This window comes from Ixodes scapularis, unplaced genomic scaffold (genome assembly GCF_016920785.2).
Source record: "Ixodes scapularis isolate PalLabHiFi unplaced genomic scaffold, ASM1692078v2 PGA_scaffold3__209_contigs__length_174095766, whole genome shotgun sequence".
NCBI classification, from domain to species: Eukaryota; Metazoa; Arthropoda; class Arachnida; order Ixodida; family Ixodidae; genus Ixodes; species Ixodes scapularis.
In genome coordinates, this window is record NW_024609868.1 from 148278677 (window position 1) to 148301492 (window position 22816).

Consider the following 22816-nt stretch of genomic DNA (forward strand, 5'->3'; position numbering starts at 1 on the left):
ACACAACGGCGACGATATCGACATCGCGGGCTCCGAATTTTCCCATAGTTCTACTCCACGGGCATTTCTCGAAACGCTTGATATTGTGTACGCCCGCCTGGAAGGATTTCAGGCGCGTAGTTAAGATAAGGCGGTTCTCCGCGGAAAAAGAAAGCAATTTCACAAAAGCTTAAAAGCGGCGGCGACGCGTGTGCGGTGAACGCTTGTAGTTTTGGTGTAGACAGGGTGTGTGTGTTCTCGTTGTTGACACCAGCCGGCGATAAGGCACTGCAGGCGGTAGCTCAGTACAGCAAGGGCTAATCCGAGTGACCATCAACGTAACCCCACCGCCAACCCCTCGCGAACCGGTCGCCGACATGGCTCAGGCTGTGTCATGAACCACGTGGTAGAAGCTCGGGTGCTTTCATATCAGCGCGTGGAGGGACGACAGTGCGATTCCGGAAAGTTTTTTTCGAAGGCCGCTGACCACAATTTTTTGTCTGGAGACTTTCCCTCTTTCTTCCTTTGACCTGGATCAAGCTTTGCCGACAGCCTCAGTTGTGACCTCTCTTTTCAAATGTACGTTTGCAGTGAGTGAGCTCCTCAGCCTCGGACTTGTCACTTGTGCACCCAGTAGTTCTTTCACTTGGCAATTATATGCCATCAGTTGGGGTTTAATTTCTATTATTTATGTATACATTATGAAGACGTCCTGGAGCTCCGAACGAGTGTTTTGTGCAGATTACTTTTGCAAACACAAAAAGACTATACCAAAGCAGCGGAATTTTCGAAGTGTTGGCGAGTTGGACCTAAACTCGTTGAAGCAAATTCTTCCGCCTGACTGTTCCACCAAAGTGAGTGCGACGGACTACCTGTGCTACCATTGCTTCATGCACATCACTAAGGAGATCTCGATGCGAAGCTCAGAGCAGTGCCCTGACATATTTGTGCCAGCTGAAGAAGCAATTGAAGATCTAAATCGCAGCATACTACCTACAGATGTGTCGCCGCTGAGACAACCAAGCGTCGTAAGAAGTCGGGACAGGCCTGCCTATGTCAAGAGAAAGCAGACAGAACTGGAGCAGGTTGCTGTCAAGAATATACACTCAAGGCTACGTATTGCGTACGACAGGGACGCACCATCGGGGTCGTCCGAACCAACATGCTCCACATGCACTGAGTGGGTGGACAACTTTCGGCAGGCCTTTGAAACCGCCACCTCTCTCCGGGAACGTTGTCAACTGCTTACACTCCTGCCGTCAACACTGACGAAGAATGAGGTTCAAAAGATGATTCCACAGGCCTCAATGTACCTGATCAGTAAATCCCGAAAACTCAAGGAAAAGCATGGCGTGTGGTATGAGCCGGATCCTTACACGAGGTGCAAGGTGAGCCCTGAGAACCTGTCTGCTGCCCTAGAGTACTTCACGAAAGACGAGCTACAATGTTCGCGCCAAAGTCCCAACCAGAAGGACGTCATCTCTGTCATGCTCAACGGAGAGAAAACGTTCGTGCCAAAGCGCTTCATGACACGCTCAATACGAGAGGCCTTCCGTATATACACTCCGTGCGGGAACTATGGGGGCGCTTTGAAAAACGCGCGCAGCGCCGCTAGCGGAGGAGCTGGCGTTCGACAGTGAGGCGCGCTCAGCAGCCTGCGGCGCCTTTTCGCATGCCAAGCTGTGGCGGCGGAAGCGCGCACGGACGAAACTTTTGCTTTTTAAGCCGATACGTTGATGGTGGCGTTGCATGAGTGCTGGGGCAAACCTCAGAAGGGCATCTAGCTGTTCTCCACTTCTGATATATTGAGTTTGGGTCGTTCTTAGGGGTAATTTCTCTAGTTGCGGCCGAAAAAGGAGTTGGAGCAATTTTCCGAAAAGCAGGACGGCCGCCACCATAATTGCGCTGAGTAGCAAATTTATTTCGCTCGTCGCTGTAAACGCAGGACTGCCGGAACAATAATATTTGGAGGCGAGTGAGATGTTCACTACGTTTGTGCACGAAGTGTGCCAAGTTTCATTAAGGCAGCTGGTGTGAAAGTTAGGTTTCTAACGAATAAAGAAATAAAGCTGTACGGGATATCCAATATTGGACCCGAACTGTTGTGTTATAGCAGGCTGTGCAAAGTGCAGATTTGGGCACGCAGGTGCTTCGACTTGACAGTGACATGACACAGCACTTATTATACCAAAAAGAGGTGGCAGAGGGAAACCAGGTGGAAATTTGGTTTGGGCGGCGTAACTCAATGGTAACCGGTTTTGACCATGAAAGGGCTATCAAGAGAATACCACTGGTCGTGGGAGGTGGAGATTTTAGAGGTAGGAAGGGACTAGTAGACTGTATTTCCAATTGAAACGACTTTACAAAAGGTGGTTACAAAGCCGAGAAAACAAACTTGTCGGCCAACACACGGTTTGGCCGTCAAGGGCTTTTGCGGTTAGCTGTTGTGTAATAACCCGCTGTGCGAGGTACTGATTTTCGGCGCACAGGTACTTTGACATGACTGTAACTTGACACAACACTTATTGTACCAAAAAGAGTTGGCATAGCGAAACCAGGTGGAAATTTAGTTTGGGCGGCGTAACTAAATGGGAACTGGCTTTGATCGTCAAAGGCTGTCAAGATAATACCACTCATCGTGGGAGGTGCACACTTTACAGGTAGGAAGGGACCAGCGGACGGTACTTCCAGTTCGAACCACTTTGCAATAGGTGGCTCTAAAGCCGAGAAAAAAAATGTTGTCGACAGAACTCGGGGTGTCAGCGTTTCCACATCCAAAAGGAGGCTGATCAAGAAAGAAAGCTCACCACATAAACTTCCATACTCAAACATCGATTCGTTAGTGATTTCGAGTTTCATTGTTGTTTTTTTTTAGATTTATATTTGTCACTTTTTTTACCGTTCGAATCTTTCTTCATGAAGTAGAGATTGCGTGCCATACTTGTCCGAAAATATCGACACGTACGATGGGGACGAAACTTCTTTGGAGGGCATTCCTCCAACGAAATTGGCACTGCATAACCGCGAGTGTGGGATGGCATTTCAGTTCGTCCCATCGGCGCTGACACATGTAGGCGTTACTGGTACGAAAACAAAAGCAGAGCGCAAAGCGGCAGTGTAGAATATGTCAGCCGTGCCGACACAGTGGCAGACATGATCGGGAGACGAAATTTCTCGCGTCGTACGGCACGGCTCCATCGTTGTCGCTGTCCCACAAAACATCGGCGAGGTGAAAAACTGTGAAACTTTGTCCGCACGAGATACGAAGCGTAACTATTGAAGCACTTAATGGCGCAGCACAGGCAGCACTTCATTCTGTGAACCCAGCGCAACCGCACCGCTCCGACTTCAATGCTTACCAACCAACACGGCGTGGTTTCGGTTTCGTTTTCTCTGGGGTTCTCACTGCCTACTTTCAGTACCGGCCGCGCGGCGGCGCGCCAGTCGCGTCGCACGGAGTGTATACAAAGACAAGCATCCCGATTCCGGCGTTGGGCTAACGAAATTTTATTCGTTGCGCCCTAAATGGGTCCAATGTATTCCACACCAGGAAGTGTGCGTTTGTGTGCGCTGCGCCAATTATTATCTTTGTATTGCCGCTCTAGAGAACGTTACAGGCTCAACATTCAACACTGGTGAAATGAACTCGGCATTTCTGTGCGACCCAGCAACAGAACTGTGCCTTCAAGGAGACTGTGATCACTGCCCAAAAGGCCAGTTTCTTACACTCCAGGAACTTGATATCCCGGAGGATGAAGAGATTGTGCTTGCAACATGGGAGTCCGGCGACCTTGTGAAAAAGCTTTGGAACCTGAGACTTTCCTAAAAGTCATCCAAGTGACGGTTGGAAGTTGGGTACTTCACAACCATATCCGGCAAACGCAACGTAAAGCGATCTACGATGAAAAACAGTGCATGCAACGCGGGAGCATTGTCTTTCATTTTGACTTTGCTGAAAACTGGACCATCGTGCTTCCTGACGAAGTGCAAGCATATCACTGGAAAAAAAAAAAAAAACAAGTTTCGATATTTACATGTGTAGTGACGACAAGAAAATCTACAAACAGCTTTGCCATCATCAGTGAGGACCTGTGTCACGACGCCGCTCACGCTTGCTTGGCTCTAGAAAAAGTGAAGGAGTGGGTTGAAGACAACGTTGCGGTATACTCGTACGTGACGTACGTAAGTGACGGCGCCGCCAGTCATTTCAAGAATCGCTACCAGCTTCACCAATTTGCAAAGGACGATTGCCCACAAGCCCAGTGGTTATTTTCTGCATCTGGACATGGGAAAAATGCATGTGACGGAGTTGGCGGACTCGTGAAGCACCAGGCCACGCTGAACAACCTGAGAGAACGTTCAGTAAGCGCAATTCAGACGGCCAGGACAATGGTGAGCGTTCTATCAAAGAAACTGAAAGGTGTGCATCTTGTATATCTGGACGAAAATGAGGTTGTTCGGTATCGTGAACAAAAGAAAGAAGAGTGGCTGACGGTGCGCGCCTTCCCTGGCATTCAGTCTTGGCACGCGTGGCGGCTCAGCAAGTCATCAACAGAAGGGACCTGTGACGTATATGTAGCACGGACAGTCGGATCTGCTTGGAAGCAACTTTATTAAATGGGTACAGCGAGGAAAACCTTAGCGTAAAGTGCCGAATTTGATTTCCCAAGGACTGCTCATTTTGAATGCAGGGACATCTTATTTATCACATTTTTCTTCACGGGGTATTTAACCTACTGTTTTTGTTGGTGGTTACTAATAATTTTTATCTGATCACTATAAAAAAAAATTCCAAAATGTTATCCTCGAGCACGATAAAATATATCGGCTTGCCACGATTCATTCATACACCGAGAGCATCGAAGCTGCTCTAGTTAGGCACTATGGCATCCGTCACCTGAAATTGTTTGTAATTGTAAATACACAGCCAACCTAAATATCTTACTATTATATCTTTGTTTTTGTGTGTGGAAGTAAAGTTATTTATTTTACTCTAAATGTAAAATATACCTGAAGGTACAACTTCACACTGCATCATCTTTTCTCAAATCATTAGTCTCTAATATGATACCACTTTGTACGCTTATGTAAAATGCTGTATATAGTTTCTCCTCCCTTTTACTGTGTGACCGATCGCTCTTTTTATCAATGACCTCATCTGAATAAATGTATATAAAAGATTTGTGCAAGTTTCATGAAACTGGAACTCAGAGTCACTTCTTGTATAGGACACTAAGTGTAGGCTTTGAAAAAGGACCCTACTTTGGGGAGTTGTTTCTTCTTTCACAGTGCAATGATGCAACATGTTTTTAATAGAAATGAATGCCGAAATAGAGTATAACAGGGTACCCAAATTTAAAAAAAAATCGAAGGTGGTGTTTTTTTTTTATTCGCATTGGAATTTTTCTTTGTTTGATTTTTTTCCCATGTTTGCCTAAATATATTGTAACTATTGTGTCACTCAGATACCTTATTTATTTTTTCAATAATAGCCATATATTAGTAAAATAATTTCTGCAAGTTATGTAATAACGATTAAATTATTTCATGAGATACAGATTTCCAAAGTTTGCCATTTGTCGTTCGAGCAGGCATGTTTGGCAATTTTTAGAAAACTAAATAAATTTTTAATAAATATTATTACTTTATATTACAAGCAAGTTGTACCCATAGTTTGTTTGTAAAAAGTTTTAAAATTCTCCTAATTTTATTGTTTTAATTATTCACTTTCAAACTTGCCCCCTCCATCAGTGCGCGTTATTGCAACTGTCCACCTCTCCCTGCCTTACGATTTTTCTTGTCTCCAAATTTTTTTTCTGGTCAAAACTAAGTGTGGATTCGTTTATACCAGACACTAGACAATGTCATATAAAAACATCAGTTGATTTAAAAATCTCGACCAGCCACCCTTTGGTCGACCTTATCTGAAATCATATATATACACGTTTGCAAGTCCGGTCTTAGGGCGCCGCCATCTTCCTCAGTGGGGTGCGCTCTCGGGAGCGGCCATAATCCGATTACGACGCCTTAGCAAGGCTTCGTAATCGGATTATGACTGGTCCAAGCGCACCCCAGACAGGCAAGATGGCAGCGCCCTGAAGCCGGACTTGCAAACGTGTATATATATATATATATATATATAATGTTAAAGTAAAATGGGTACGGGCCTGTTGTTGGTTTTCTGCGATTAAGCACATTGTTATACTTCGTCTCACCTTAGCATGGACTAACCGCAAATGCTGTGCTAGCGCGAGCGGCTAGCCTTGACTGCCTTGTCTGAAGCACTCGCTGCGCGAGTGCTCGTGCAGCTGCCGAGGCTTCATTCGAAGCAACTAGCTCGCTCTTTTAGCACGCGCGGCTAACAATAGTCCATACGAAGGTGAGACAAAGTATAGTCAGGTTGTCGACCTCCTTTTTCACTGTGGCTCCATGCATTAGAATCTTCAATAGTTTATTTTTATGGAAACTATACTTCGTTTCACCTTATGTTGTACCACAGCTAAGGCTAGGAGCGCGAGTTCATAGCGTTGGCAGCTGCCCTTATTGCACAAGAGCGTGAGTCGCCGAGATCTGCCCCAGAGCAAGGAGCTCGCGCTTGTAGCGTTTCCTGCGGCACATCCTAAGGTGAAATAGCCATTTTGGAAAATGAGTGGCGCCACCTATAGTTAGTTGGAGTCGCAAATAGCGTCAGCGAGGCGTCAGCCGGTACGTCCAGGACGGCCGCAGATATTCCAGTCGTTTCGCTGCCGAACTTGGCCGAGCAACGAACATGATCAGGTGAAGGGGTTCGTAAAAATGTCCAAAATTTAGGCTCATAACCAGATGGCAGTTCTCAAGGGGGCCCATTATCACTGTATGATTGATTGTGCACTACAAGCAATACATTTGTATCTCGAAACTAAGTGCAAAAGCGAAAAGGACATAACACACCAACACAGCCGCGAGCCCGTTGAAAACGAAACCGACAAAACCACCTTATGGATGGATGGATGGATGGATGACGGCCAGAGCCGTAAATGTAGAGAGTTTGGCCATTCGTTGGGAAGTATAGGAGACAAATGAGGAGGCGCCATTGGCCGAAAGCGGGGTGGGCGTGTTCCAGGGCGTCTTCTGAAATTTGAATGTGACCAACCAGAAGCCGGAAATAATACCCTGGCGGTGGTCGCGAGAAACAAACCTGATAACTGCATTGCAGTAACTCTCAATGGCTGAAAATATGGTACACGTGATGCTTCAATCACGTTAATCAAAAATGATGGTGGAAGAGTGCGACTAGCGGAACGATCGACATAATCCTTACGCCAAGCGCCCAGGGCCGGGAATCTGCCGTCCGAACGGTCACACTCTGTCCACGCAAAACAGGGTTGCGCGGCGCATTCGTTTCTTACATCTTTCTGCATGATCATAATCAAAACAACACGTGAACCCTATTTTCAACCACAAAGAGTTACTGCACTTCAGACTTACGCGCTTATTAATACCATATACGAACATAGACTTTTGATCAGAACTGTTTGCCGCTATCACCGCTAGGGGATTCTTTTCGGCTCTGGTTGGTCAAGAGAGCACGCCAAGCCCTCTTTCCGACTCTGCCGCACGCCCTGACTCTGCCCGCGCCTCCCATTGACCAAACTCTCTACATATACGGCTCTGATGACGGCCGGCTCTGATGACGGCTGAGCCCTTTGGATCGGGCGGTAGCTTACGCTACCTAGCGATTTTGTTTTACCTTTGTTTGTTTATGGCGCCGCGTGTGCCAGCGCCCTCTTTCCGCCGCTCAGGTAAGTAACTACTCAGATGAAAAGGTCTATTGCTTCCGTTTCCGGTAGAATCGTGTGTTGGCAGTGTTGCCAGGTCTACTGATTTATCAGTAGATCTACTGATTTCGTTCCGGGTCTACTGATTCACTGAAAAACAAGAAAATCTACTGACTTTTTTTTTAGTAAAAATTTAATATTTGGCCCCTTCAGTTCCCAGTGTCGGTCATCAAAGGAAACTCACATATGGTCCCAGAATTAAAAACTAAGCACTGGCTACATGGCCCAGAAGCCCGTCCTATTCGAGTGACCGTAGCCGTATATTCATCTATCTATTTACCCAGAGTAGGTTCGGCAGATTCGGCAGATTCGACGGTGACATCCGGGCCAGAGCCATATATGGAGAGGGTTTGGCCAGTCTATGATCTCGCCGTGACGTCCCTCTCCCGAGTGAGCCAATCAGCCCACGGCGCAGAGCGAGAGGTGTGAGCGCATGCGCCCGAACTCTCGGCTGCTCCGAGTTGAGCGGAGAGGGCCGCCATTTTCATTCATTCGCCCGGCGGAATGCATGGGATCGACATCCAAAGTTCACTTATTTACTTTTATTGGGCAGGTTGTGGCAAGAAAATTATATAATCTTATTCCTCGATGGCTTAAAGGGACACTGACAGGGTATTTATGCTCGCCGATGTTTTTAGTTGTACGTGACATATGGGAGCTCAACTACCCAGAACAGAATTTGCGGCTCGAAATTCGGTTTCTTTCCGCCCAAAAACCGCCGATCAAGAACTGGCCGATTCGAGTCTCGCTCACTCTCTTTTCCGCGGTCACGGGCCGTTTTCTAAGGTATCGATGCGACCACCAAATTTAATCAAAGTCGTGGGTCACTGAAAGCACACACTCAATATTAAAAATAGAAAAAAATATAAAACCCATTTTTTGTGGCTTCTAAAAAGCTGCAAATACGTTGATTGAAAAAAAAGTTCCACAGACAACCGGAAGCATTCTGTGCGTGCGTCGTTTCGCGTATCGTGGGACTCTCAGGGACGGCGATGGCAGCGGACGACAGGCGTGGGACCTCTATTTCAGAACTGTCGTTCGCGGTACCGGCGAATTTTGTCTGCCTTTAAAAGAGAAATTTGGGACTGGTCAAAAGAATTGGTATTCATCCCGTACGACACGCCCGACCACCAAGCCGATTTGCACGAAGACGTCGCCGAGCCGTCGCTCCCTTCTCGTGGCTGAAGACATCGCTCGCGCAAACGTCAAGCGCGACGTGTCTACTTCGAGTGGAATATGCACGCGTACGATTTCCTTACTAGGTGAGAATGTCGCGAATGCGTGGTGCATCCCGACTTCGACCCGGGAGTGCTTTTGCTAGAGGAAAATCGGCAGCAAACTTTCCAACTTAGTTTATCGGCTGAATTATTACTAAGGAAAGAGATACCCCTTTTTCGATATGCACCAGTTTCCCGCGCGCTCCCGTCGAAGGAGGTCGCACGGAAATGAGCTCCCGCGGAGCAGCGAGTACGGCCGCCCCCGGCCGGGTTTCTTCCGTCATGGCTACCACGTCGACTGAGTACAAGGTCATCCTGCCGCAACTGCCAAAAGGTCAGAACGCTCTCAACACTGTTATTCTGCACGGGGACCCTTCGGCGAGACCGTACCGAATCGAGGACTTCGGGGACGCACTCAAAGGCGTGCTGAACATGGAGGAGATCGCCGGCCTGGGCCCTCTCCAGTTCAATCACGTTTGGATGGTGACCCTCCACAGCGCTGAATCAAGAGACGTTCTGGCCGCCAGGTCGGAACTGGTCGTCAAAGGGAAAAGATGCCTTGTCATAGACCCTAGCGTGAGGGAACTCACCGTGAAGGTGCACTGGGTGCCCATCCCGACACCGGACGAAGTTGTCAAAGAACTGCTTACGCCATTCGGCCGAGTCAAGCACGTCGAGCGTGAAATGTGGAGACGAGAGGGCTTCGGGAACCTGGAAACTACCACCAGGAACGTCACCATGATCCTGGGAGACGGCGTCGGCCCGGACAAGCTGCCGCACCAGGGAAACATCGACGGTACGAAGGTGCTGTTCTCGGTGCCGGGGCGGCCGCCCCTCTGCCTGCGCTGCGAGAGGGTCGGCCACATGCGGCGACAGTGTGTGGCTCCATGGTGCAGAGTGTGTCGTGGGTTCGGTCACGAGCCGGAACAGTGCACGCGATCATACGCGGACATGACCCGCGGCGTCAGGAGGCCCGAGCACTTCGGAGAGCAGCTTGACTGCCGACATGGAAGAGTTGGAGACACACGCCGTGAGCCTCCCAAATGTCGTGGAAAACGTCGACGACCAGCCCTGCGGAGCCAGCGAGGGAGACAAGGTGACCAACGTTGAAGCGGCGGCAGCAGCGGCCGGAGAGGCTACGGCCTCCCCGGCTCCCGTCGCCATTGAGCCGGAGGAAACAGGGGAAGCGACAAACCCGTCTGTTGCCCCGGCCTTTGTTGACGGAGAGCCGGAATGCGTCGCCGAGCACACGTCAGCCAATGACAGCGAAGGGTGGCAGCCGGCCCCAACGAAAAGGAAAAACAACAAGAAAAAAGCAACCCAGGCATCGGAGGAAGAGCGGGCGATCAAAATGAAGTTGAGGGGGAAGAAAAACGAAGACCCCTCTCCACCGGACGGAGCCCCCTCTCCCACAGAAGACCCTCTCCCTATTTCTCCTTGAGCTTTCATCCACCCCCCTCCCACGAACCGAACATGAGTCAAGGCCCGCGGAAAAGTATTTTAAAAATTGGAACTCTAAATATGGTCAGCTTGATCGCCTGGAAGCGGAAACAGTGGCTCCTCGATCTACTAAATAGGGAAATGGTAGATATCGCTTTCATTCAAGAGACAAAGTTATCGACGCCAGAGATGGCCAAGTCGTTCGTGCGTGCCTTCGGGCACGATTTTTACTGTATCCACACGCTCACAACGAGGTTTTCTGGGGGAACGGCGGTGCTCGTGCGGAAGCGGGGGGACATCGCCGTTGTGGACCGGGACCTGGGCGACGATGGACGCTGCGCGACGGCGGACTGCCTCATCGGTGACCAACTAATACGGTTTATCTCGGTGTATGCTCCGAACAGCCTAAGCGAGCGACGGGTTTTCTTCGAGACGATGAGGCACATGTTGGACACCCCTGGGGACATCGTGCTCGGGGGAGATTTCAACTGCGTTCTCAGCTCTACAGACAGGGCCGGTGGTGTTACCGGGAAAGACAGCAGTGCCACTACGCTTCGCGACGTACTACGAGACAACGACCTGGTGGACGTCACTTCTGGGTTCCCGGGATTCATGCCGCGTTACACGAGATGGCAGGGAGGGTCCCACGCAAGGCTAGATCGCCTTTACGTTTCCGGCGGACTTCTTGCAGGGGCTTCCTCTTACAGCGTTAAGATGGTGCCCTTCTCGGATCACGGCCTCGTCACCACCGAGCTGAAAAGCGACGTGGCGACCAAGCGTCGTGGGAGAGGGTCCTGGAAAATGAACATGGCCATCCTAGACAGCCAGGAGTTCTCAGCGAGGGTGCAGCAACGCCTGGAGAACTTCGGGAGGGTGGTGGACGCCTGCACGTGGGAGGCCTTCAAAGAAGAGCTGCGAGAGCTTGCCGAGGCCTTCTCACACACCAGGGCAACCGAGGCCAGGCAGGAAGAGCAGGCTCTGACGGGCACACTCCGCATCATACTCGAGGAAGAGGAGAAGAGGCCTGGCACCTTCGCTGAGGACATTCGATACTGCAAGACACGCCTGCAGGAGATGATGGAGGAAAGGTTGCGGGGCGCCCAGGTGAGGAGCCGAGAGCTAAACCTGGAGGGCGAGACCCAGCCCACTAAGATTTTCCGGACCTTCGAAAGGAAGCGCGCGCAGGCAAACCACATCTCCAATGTGCGGTACGAAGGCCACCTGGTGAGCGGGCAGGAAGAGGTGGCGGCAGCGTTTGAATCGCACTACAAAAGACTTTTTAGTAAACAGGAATGCGATGCCAGTACCCACCACAAGTACCTCCAAGAGCTTGCCGCCGTCCCGGACGATATAAAAGACTTAATAAACGCCCCAATCAGGGAGGCTGAGGTACGGCGAGCCATCAAGAAGCTGTCCGGCAACAAAGCGCCCGGACCGGATGGAATCGGCGCAGAGTTCTACAAAAGGTATGCGGACCTCCTCTGCCCCATTCTGGTAGAGGTATACCAAGATATCTTTCAGCGAAAGCTTCTCCCTCCGTCCATGAGGGAAAGTCTTACGGTGCTCATCCCGAAAAAGGCAGGCAACAGCTCCGACCCAGCAGTGACGGACTACAGGCCCATCAGTCTTCTCTGTGGGGACTACAAAATTCTTGCCAAAATTTTGGCAAGAAGGTTGGATCTTGGACTTCGGTGCGTGGTGGGCGACCATCAAGCTTACGGTCTACGGGGGCGTTCCATAGCGCGAAACCTCCACGCCATGCGTATCGTCAGGGAGGCAAGTAATGAGGGACACCAGCCTTTGGCGGTCCTTCAACTCGACATGAGCCAAGCCTTTGACCGGGTGTCCCACGAGTTCCTAAGGGCTGTGCTGAAGAAATGTGAGGTCGGGGACGGAATGTTGGACTGGGTGGGCCTCTGCTACCGAGACATATCGACGAGACTTCTCGTCAATGGCGATAAAGGGCGCTCAATACCGATAGGCCGCTCGGTGCGACAGGGCTGCCCGCTCTCTCCCATACTCTTCGCCCTACAACTGGAGCCCCTCTGCCGGGCCATCATCCGAGACACAACCATACAAGGACTGCAGATGGGCGATCAACACGTGAAGCTCCTGGCTTACGCCGATGATGTGGCTTTGATTTGCACCTCCAAGGCTCAGGTCGAGGCTGCTCTGCAGCACGTCGCGGTGTTCTCCCAAGCGTCTGGAGCAGAGGTCAACCGGCGGAAGTCCATCGGTGCTTGGCTGGGGGATTGGGCCACAACGCCCACAATCTTCGCAGACATCGAATGGAGAACAACGGTTGATAGCTACCTGGGAGCGCCGATTGGAGAACGTGGGCCCACGGTGGAAAAGTGGCGTCAGAAGACCAACGCCATTCAGGCGAAGCTGTCCCCGTGGCTCGGCAGGCGGTTATCGCTCTTTAATAGAGCGTACGTCTGCAACTCTACTTCATATCCAGCGGTACTCTACTGGGCACAAGCTGCCGTGTGTCCCGAGTCAACTGCCAATCGTATTCACCGAAGCTGGGCGAGCTTTATCTGGAGGTCGACGATGGAGAGGACGCGGCGCAGCAACCTCTTCCTCAGTTTAGCGGCCGGAGGTCTGGGCCTCGTGAACGTGGTGCTGAAGCTCCACGTGCAGCGCTTCCTTCTCTTCAGAGACAGGCGGGACCCCCTCTTTTTAAGTGCCCTACATTACCTCGGCTACCCATACCTCGGCAGATGGATGGTCAGTACCACAGGTCGCACCACCAGGGGAGCGGGTCTGCGGTTCTACGCAGAAATCGCCGCCTCAGTGGAGTTCTTCCTGGTCCACTTCTCTTGGGAATACCTACTTGCTGCCAGCCGCAAGACGCTGTACTGGGACACACTCGCCATCGTGCTCCCAGTTCCCCTCTACAGAATGGAGACGGTTCCCCTTTGCGCAGCCGGGCTGTTCAAGCGGGTGCGGAGATTCCCTGTCCCGGCATCCACTAAGGACTTCTTCGTCCGACTCCACCTCGAGGTGCTGCCTGTGAAGGTGTGGTTGGCCGCGAGGGGTGTTTTCGTCCCCTGGTCTACAAACTGCGACCTGTGTGGCGCGAGTGAGACGATACAGCACGTCTTCGTCGAGTGCTCAAATGCGTATCTCTTCTGGGACGAACTCAGGGTGGCATTTGGGCAGCATTTTGAAATTGAGTGGCCAGTCTTTAAGTATTTGAACCTCGGAGGTACCGACAATTCGGACGTAGCCCCGGCAATTGTCCTGCTGGGTCTGCAGTCCATTTGGTTGGCGCGTACTGCCATGGTGGAATGTCACACCGACGCCAGGCCGACGTGGGACTACTTCACGTCAAGGCTGAGGTGGCTCCTCTCCATTGCCGCGGGGGAGGAATATCACGAAGGAAAGGAATGGCAGCACATAAAAAATAGACTGGAGGCAAAACGACTGAAGGACCAGCGCGCCTGGCAACGGAGGGACAGGAGCGGGGCTAACTAGGGTGCCCACACTTCGTGGCCCGTTCGGGGGCTGGCTGCGGCCAGGCAACGAGATTCTTAAAAGCGGAAAAAAAGGGGAAGGGGAAGGGAAGGGAAAAAACAACTTTTATTTTATTATTAGTCTGTTAACCGGGACTGACTGTTTGACTGACTGTTTTGTGTTATCTTGTGGTCTGTAGACCAGGACTGACTTTTTCCTCCTCTTTTTCTGCCTCTTTATCTTGATAATAGAATGACTAAACATATGAAAGTGTCCACTCATGTTACGTGTAACTGCAATATGTAAATAAACTTGTTTTTGTTGGAAAAAAAAAAAAAAAAAAGCACCAGTAGCTCAGTGGGAAAGACGTCCCCTTCACACGCGGTAGGACCTGGTTCGATCCCCCGTAAAACCTTTTTTTTTTTTTCTAAATATTTTCTGATGTCTACATTTCTTTTTTTTACAATTCTTACTGAAGAAACAAAAAAAAAAAATAAGAAACAAATGTTGTGGACGACACGTCGCTGAATTAAATGGTATGGGATTTTCTTTTTGACACCTGCGAACTCAATGTAATCACTTTCCACAAAATGCAAGGAGCATATGAATCAGCGTCCGCTTTCCGAGGTGCCCGTAAATGGTCTACAGGAATTGCAGCCAGCCGTTGGTCCCGGTCCCGTTGATCTTTCGGAAACTCTGTCGCACAATGCCACTTCTGTTTCGGACGCGGGACATGTGAGCCAGCTCTTCACGCAACATCTTGGGTGTATTGTTTTCGGAGCCGATCAGAATTCACCACGGGCACTCACTACTCATCTCCAACTCCTCAATGTACAAAACAACTCATCTTGGAGTACAGAACAACGAGCGGAACATACATAACTGCAAAAGAATCCCACGGCGAGCAGTTCCCATACGCCGCATGTCGTCTGCTACCGGGAAGAAGAAAAAACAAAAAAAAAAAAAAAAAACACACACACGGTCGGGTGCAGCCACGTGACTTCCGCCACTCCACTCCCTTCTCTCCACTTCTCCGACCTCCGTCGGGCTTCGGTTTCGGTTTCGAGCAGTTGCGTCTTTTGGCTTTATTAAAAAAATACGCTACTCTGTTGCAAAATATTAGTTGGGTAGTCCTCCGACACCATAATGAAGCGCCTGGCAGAAAATTAAAAAAAAAATTTTGGGGGGTGTCAGTGTCCCTTTAAAGGGGTACTCCGCCGATTTTTGAGCTACCTCAACTAACTATATTTTCTGACTCCCAGGCCTTTACCCTTTCTGGAATGCTATTTAATATCGTAAAATTCATAATAGTTATTGCGAAATCGGCAAATGAAAATGATGCAAAAACAGACATTCAAATATACCCGCCCTTTTCAGGGCCGTGACGTCAGTGGAAGTTCAGCTTGCCAGTCGGGCGAGCAGTCTAAAAAATAGAATATGCCAATTATTTGTTCCGTGCTGGAGCGCGGGGACTGGAGCGAGCTTCCAAGGCATTCATTTGACACCATGAAGCTGCTTCAAATCAGTTGGGAACAAATTCTACAGTCCAAAGAGTGAACCCCTGCACTTCCAATGACGTCACTTTTTCATTGTTGCCAGTAGAGACTTTCAGTTTGAAAAACACGGTGAGGACCAAAATTGTAAATTCAATAACTTCGTGAAAAAAAATTATTTTGACCCAATATTTAAAAAGCGTTCTCCACGTTTGAACGCAAACTTTGGGTCAGGCGAAAAAGAAATAAGCCCGCAGCAGACGACGCGTAGCCTCAACAGTGCTCCGCGCCGACAGCGTTGCTTCAAAAACCTTCCACAGCCCAGTAAGGTAAGATGGCAGCTTGCAGAGGACTTCCATTGGACATGTACGCGCGCACTTGACGGAACGTCTTGTTTTGGTTTCGTTTCAATAATAGCGACAGGTGGATGTCGCACTGTCGCCCTCATCTGTTGATGCCAAAAGTGGCTCAGTCTCAATTTCAAAGAATAATCCTCGAAATAGTCAATAATGAATAATAACAAAAGAAACATTTATGGCGCCATTTTAATTTGTCCTTCACAAACAATTACTCCAGAACTGGTCTTGTTTTTTGTTTTTGTTTTCCTTTTTATTTGTGTTTATTACTATGTTCTATGTTACTCTATACTATTTCTTCGAAGTGTGTATTAATGGAAATAGCAAAACATGGCAAAACACATATTTCGTAGAATCTACTGATTTTTGTGCAAATCTACTGACTTTTTGGGGATCAATCTGCCTTTTTTTTTCTCCATCTGGCAACACTGTGTGTTGGTGATGGCCGCGTCGCCGCGTTGTTTTGACGTGCTTTTGCAGCTCACTGGGGTTTCACGCATTTTGTTCTTCTCTCGCGACATGACATTCGCTGTCTTGCATCCGGTCGAGGTAATCTGCCTGTTCTGTTCACATTCGCCATGCAGAGACGCCTATCACGTTTTAAAACCGCCGCACCCTTCGCTACGCGGGCTCCTTTTTTCCCCCATCATACTTGTTTCGTTTACTGCTGCTGCGCTTTAGTCCTCTTTCACATCTATGTTGTCGACTTTTCAGGAGAGGCCCCAATGTGCCGAGCCAGACGGGCGGCACCGTGTGTACGGCGTTTCCAGAACAAAGGCCGGCACCACGAGAGCGTCGCCGGTGTGGACTTGATGGCCCTCGAATCCGGCGGGACCGAAATCATGCCTCCCAGTTGCTGAGGTGCACACTTTCGAGACCTTTTGGCACTTCTCCAAAGGGCTAATAGACTTTTTTCAAAACTCGGAGCCGTCTTGTGCCAGTCTCAAGAGCTCCAATATTTCGGCGATTGAAGAACAAGATCGCCCAACTTCAAGCATCCTCGACTTTTGTGAATCGAGGGCGATGTAACAAAGACCGACTTGGTAGAGAAAATATCCAGTTCCCTGCTTTATGCTTTCAGGGACGTCCGCTTCTACCGCTGTGGAGGAGCTTCATAATGTCGCCCTTACCGCTTTGGCACAGAATAGAGCGGGCACACCGACTTTTGAAATGGGTCACTTTGCCAAGGCGTTTAAATCATGTGCTATCCTTTGTTAATTTTGAAGAGCTTTTGGTGAACGGTGAGATAGGAAAGGCTTAAGAAGTTCATCATTGTTACAGAGAATTACAATTACAGAGGGATAAGTGTTTTTTTTGTATGAAAAGGGGGGCAAAAGGTAAGCCATAATTGGGCACAAAAGTGAACTTTTGGGAGCTGAAACTAGGTTGCCGTGGCCGAATGGAGCTGACGGGATTTGCTTTGTTGCTTGAGGTAATCATTGTGATTGTTTGTGCCAGAACCGTGCAGGTTTGTACACCAGGCTGTCTACAAAAAGTCTGCGAGGTCCAACAAGGTGACCGGAGAAGGGGTGTTTGGTCTGCACCCAGTGCTGCTGGTGCTGAAGACTGGCGGGTGGGAGCAGTTCTTTCTGCACGTCCGTGGCGGCAAGCTGAATTTCCGGAGTGTCGTTGCTCTGGACAGAGATACTGGGTTTCGCCGAGCAGCGGGAACTGGCGTCCAAGTGGTCTTCCCTCACCAACCTAGACCACCTCACCGAGAAAGGAACCCATCAGGTGGGTTGGAGGACTCGCTGCGTCGGGTTTTTTCGGGTTCGTCTCGAGTGGAGCCGTCGATTGAGCTACGCTTGCGGCAGGGGTGGCCGAATGGACGTATGCGCCGGGCCACAGAGAAAGGTCTATTTGAAGTGAAGAGTCGCAATAAAAAGAAAACATGGCTGTTTTTTTTAAATTTATTTTAGTGATGTGATTGCTGCGCCAATTGCGCCAAACTGCGCCAAAGAGCTAACCCTGCTACATCCTGCTACATTTTGCCAAAATATGGGTAATCTGTGCCAAAAACCAATTTCGGTCACCTTTCAAAATCGAAAGTAAACTGAGTACCGTAATTGAGCATGCCTGGGCCCGACACAAAGTACCCTGCATGAATTGTCCATACGGTATTGCATGGTTTTCCCGCCGTCTCGCGTTCTCGTCGTGTCGTGGGTGTGGTCTCCCGCCTTTTTAAAAATAATTTCAACGATAGACGCGGGTGTGTGCGGACGCTCCGACGCTAGCATGCCGGGTATCGGCCATGGCGTCATGCTGCGAAATGAAACCACGTTTTTGCGCAGCAGGAGTTACTTTGAGAGCTGAAGCACTCGCTCCTGGAGGCAACGGCCGTGGGAAAACTATATTTGGTCCCTGCCTTCCAGTCACTGTGGTCGCGCGACGTCGGGTCTTGCCGTCCCCACATCGCTGCAGGTATGGCGCTTTCTAGAATGAAACTAATTACCGCTGCAATTGAGTTCATCGACATTTCTGTTCTTGTTCTAATTATACGGTACTAAAAAAACCCTTCTTTAAGTCAAAGACTGTTGTGTCAAAGTATTGATTACCTAGGTTTCTCTCGATGGGCTTTTTTTCGAGATGTACCCCGGTATGTGAAAAATCCTTCGCGAAAGAAAGTTTGTGAAGGGAAGTGAGCTAAAGCAAAGAAGGCAATGTCCGCATGCTGAACCCGCACAGCGCGCTTGTTTGTCTCAAGTTCATTCGTTGTATAAAGCGCTCCAAGAGCATCTTGGACGTGGCTCGCGATGTCAGGCATCAATCGATGCGCTCAAATTTTTTTTTTTTTTTGTGTTAAGCTTTTACAACTTTGTTTGCCTGCCTGGCAAGCACGTGTCGCTGGACTTTTTTTTGTCACATGCTCGACAGTCACATTTTGCATACAATTTTGGGAATCAGTTCGCGACAGAGCGGAGTGGCATGGTTTCTGTTTTGATCGAACAGCAGTTGTCCGGCCGCTTGCTCGATGAAGCGCTCAACTGCAAGCCTACCGAAGTTGCCCTCACGTTCACGTGAACATGATTGCTCGACAGAGGCACCAGCCGAGACGCTTGCAATTCATTGTATTATGTTTGCTTACTTTTGACGAAAATCTGGCACGTTGGGAACCAGTAAAACGGTGGCAAGCGTTCTTTTCGGAATTGCTCGGCAACGCCTACAGCACTGTACACTTGTGGGATGTCTCAGCAGTAAAAAAAAAACAAGCCGCGACTTCCGTCACAACACGTCGCATCAGAACACAACACACCACAAAGTGCCCTTTGTTTGTACAGCACTTAAAACAAATATTTTTATTTTTCTAAGAATATCAGCTCCAAAAGCCACTTTTGGTGCTCGAAAACACTGTCTTGGCTGCTCCAAAAGCCACTTTTGCTGCTCCAAAACACTGTTTTGGTTGCTCCAAATGCCACATTTGCTGCTCCAAAACATTGTTTTGGCTGCTCCAAAAGGTGCTCCGAAATGGCTTAGGCCAATCACATCACTGATATTTCTTTCATTGTCGTTAGTGGCCACAGCGTATTTCATTCATAAAGCAATTCCTCGTTATGTCTTATTGCACATCCCCATTCGTGAAACGAGCGCCTTGCTTAACGTATGGCCAGGCATGGCAGTTTGACCATTCTTGGCCAAGACCTCCCAAACTGGATCAAAATAAATAAATAATGCCCACATTGGGTTCCAAGGAACCCCGGCGTACACCAGAGTACTGTCAAGGGTCCCCCGATTTCGTAAATGTTTCCTTGACTGTCCCCGCCCCAAAGTGAAGTGTTCCTCCAGTGTAAGCGCTATTTCAGATGTAGGCATTAGCTGAATCATATCTATGAGCCCAACACTTCCAAGTGCTTGTCTCATAGACAAGTACTTCAGTCGTCTACAAGATCCGAAGGCTCATTTGCCGCTTCATTGCATTCATGCTGAGGCGAGGAGGGGTTCCTCGGCTGTTTAGGGGTCGCCGCCAATCGTATTTGATCTGTTCTGTCGCCAGTCGGTGGCATCACCTGGGCACTCCTCAAGATAGAAGCGTTTGAGAACACCGGGCTTCATCGCTGACAGGATCAGAACGCAGGGAGGCCGGTGTGAGTTTCCCGCCTTCGACAGTGCTCCGGCATCTCTCGAGCTACGAGCGTGCATGCACAGCCGAAGCATGACGAAAGGCAGCGAGCGCGTCCCGGACGTTGGGTGTCTGACGGGCTCTGTTCCAAATCTTACCCAAATGTCTGAGTTACTCCGGCAGGTCGTGTCACGTGACAACTCGGATTAAACGGCGCTGGGTGCGGGTAGGTTTTAGAATGCCAAGGTTCAAAACCCTTACCTCGGAGTAACATAGAGCAACTTTTGAAACACGGCCATGGAGACGACGTTCTCGTGTTCTCGATAACTGTATAGACCTTTTCCGCTTACTCTCGCCCCCGACCGCCAAGTAGGCATATCCGGTATGGGCGACGAAAAAATATTAAAACATTTCAAGCTGCAAGTAGTAAAAAAATAGAGGGAAGAGAAAACGAGAATAGGTGACGGTTACGCTTTTCTCCTAAATGCATTCTATTGGCGTGGCGACAGCAAAACAATGTTTTGCCCATACTGGAGGTGACGACAATTCAAGATGGCGGTGCCCTTGAAGAAATGGCATCCTAACCTTTGCAAAAAGATCTCTCTGGCCGCTGCCATTTTGCAACTTGAGCGACCCTCATCGGCCAGAACTTGCTGCCACCCGCCTGAGCTGTGAAAACCCGGTCAGCGGGGCTGCCCACCTGCATTGTGCATTGGAGTTTGCCGGCTTTTCGTTTAAGTTTTTACTTTATTTGCCTGTATAGGTTAGGATGCTTACCCTTTGTGTTATCTTCCACTGTGAGAACAAGGGAATACCAGTACCGAAACTCATAGCCTGCTCGGCCTTTGCAGGAAACAAACGAAGACAGTGAACGTTAAGCAGCACGCCACGCGGGCCGTTCGACAATCTTCGGGGATTATTTCCGTCGTCATAATCTCCAAAAAGCTTCCCAGCTATGTTCCCGGTCTTCGCAAAAAATAGCTGATAGGATTGGGTCCGGGGTGTGGGGACGGAATTAAACGTTTTCATTCATTTACTTTGGTACTAAAGGCAGCTCTCTTCAAAATGTGCCCCACAAAAAGCCGGATTCCATTTGATCAACGTGAGATGACTTTCGTTGACACTTTGTATTGGATATCCCGTGTTCTTTGAGACCTTTCTCAAATAAAACCTCTTTGGATAACGCGGCACCGTGGGGAACGTGCAGCGCGTTTTCCGATTGATAAGACTTATTGAATTTCATGTTGTCAGCGGGGAATACAGATGCATTGTGGCTTTCCCGCGGTGAAATACTTTCGACAGTTAATACCTCTGGAGAACGACATTGTCGAATGTATGGTGTTGTGAAATCAACATAAAATGAAACAAACATTCCAATTAGATTTGTTTTGTCGTGCACAGACTCGCCATAAATAGCTTTACATTTGTTTGTTTTCGTCCCCAAAAGTAGTACAATGCTTTCTTAAACGCCTCGAAAAAGTTTATTCACCATAGATCACAAAATAAAAAATAAAACGTGGCAATTTAGATGCCCCCAATGTCCGGAATTGCACCTGTGCAGGCTGCTACAGCTCACTGGCGAGAAAACCCACAGAACAGCGCAGTTGGCCAACACTGATGTACATTCTCATAAGGAGGGACGTGTGCTGTAAATCGCTTCTTTTGAGGCTGACGCTGGAAAGGTCTATAGCAGGGGTGGCCAAGCTGTGGCTTGAGAGCCGCATGCCACTTCCATTCCCTGCCCCGGTCACACGAGCACTTCCCCAAAAAGAGAAATGGAACGCTTTTTAGGTCGAAAGGCAGGTTGCAGTTTGGTAGTCCTGTGCTACTGCTACCTTGCATACAGTTGGACTGCTTTTTGACCCCCCCCCCCCCCCTCCCCTCCCCGCGGCTCTTGGAAGTTTCGTGGTTTTTGTTTGCGGCTCTTAGGCTGGGTCAACCTGGACATTTCTGGTCTATAGATTTGAATACTTTCCTTCGACTCGACGCTGCAATGCGCCACAAGTGATTGTGACTAAGAGCTCACGCGTAGCCCCGATTGAGGGCGAATGTCACGTGGGGTCGTTAACTGAACCCTGCTCGTCGTTCTGTGTCGTGCAGGGGATTTGCCTGGATGCCACCCAGTTGCCAGTTACCAGCGGCCACGAGCTTTTGGCTGCGTCCGAATCTAGGTTAGATGCTCGTTTGTTTTGTGACCTGACTTCCGAAAAGTGTGGCAGTGGTATTTTTTAAGGGTGCAGTTTTATTTAGTCTTCTTATCAATGTAAGTTGCTGCCTGTGGCTTTCTTCTATTTTGCCTCGTCGACTCATTCACAGCGGCGCGTGGATTCCTAAACCAGGTTCCTAGGAACCCAGAAGTTCCCCATAGCTCCTCCCTCGTGCGTTCCTCGAGGTTCCAACTTTCCTCGACTGTCCCCACCTCCAGTAAAGTGTTTTTTTTCTGGTTTAAGTTCTACTTCAGCAGATCTAAGCCAACCAATGATGCACATCTATGAACCAAGCACGCATTGTTGTTCACAAAGTCTCTAGACTTTTGAGCCGCTTTGTTGCACTAGTGGCGAGACAGGTTCTTCGTCGGACTTGGAGGCAGACGAGGGTTCTTCAAGGTTAAGGTACCTGGATTATCGAGAAAGTGACTGCACAAATTTAAACGAGAATAGTCATGACAAAGGGGTGGGGCACTTCTTTGTACGTACGGTGCAATGTAAGACGACGGCTGATGAGGGGAAAGTTCGGACAAAGTAGAGATTGCTGTCTGGCTTGTTTCTCTGAACAAAACTCCAGCAAGTTGCTAAAAAGAGTTGCGGGATCATTCAGGTGTTGCGTTTTGCGTTGTTACTCTCGCCGTCGGATGACGGCCCACACGAGTGTGCTGATATGGCGTTGCGTGACTTCTTTCTGCAGAGTCCTGAACGTTCTGAATCTGGGCTCTTGTGAGTAACATTCAGGGAGTCTGCTTCCACTGTGTTTAGAGACCTTCACCACATACGCTGCGCGA

The 22816-nt window shown here is 49.3% G+C and overlaps 1 long non-coding RNA gene across 1 annotated transcript; it reads left to right on the forward strand.

Moving 5' to 3' along the window:
* The first annotated feature begins 16213 nt into the window (after nt 1-16213).
* LOC120849809 lies at nt 16214-21990 on the forward strand. Its single transcript, XR_005718000.3, has 4 exons — nt 16214-16310; nt 16476-16622; nt 17220-17495; nt 21919-21990. It is a non-coding gene; the product is annotated as an uncharacterized LOC120849809 (long non-coding RNA).
* The last annotated feature ends 826 nt before the right edge of the window (nt 21991-22816 follow it).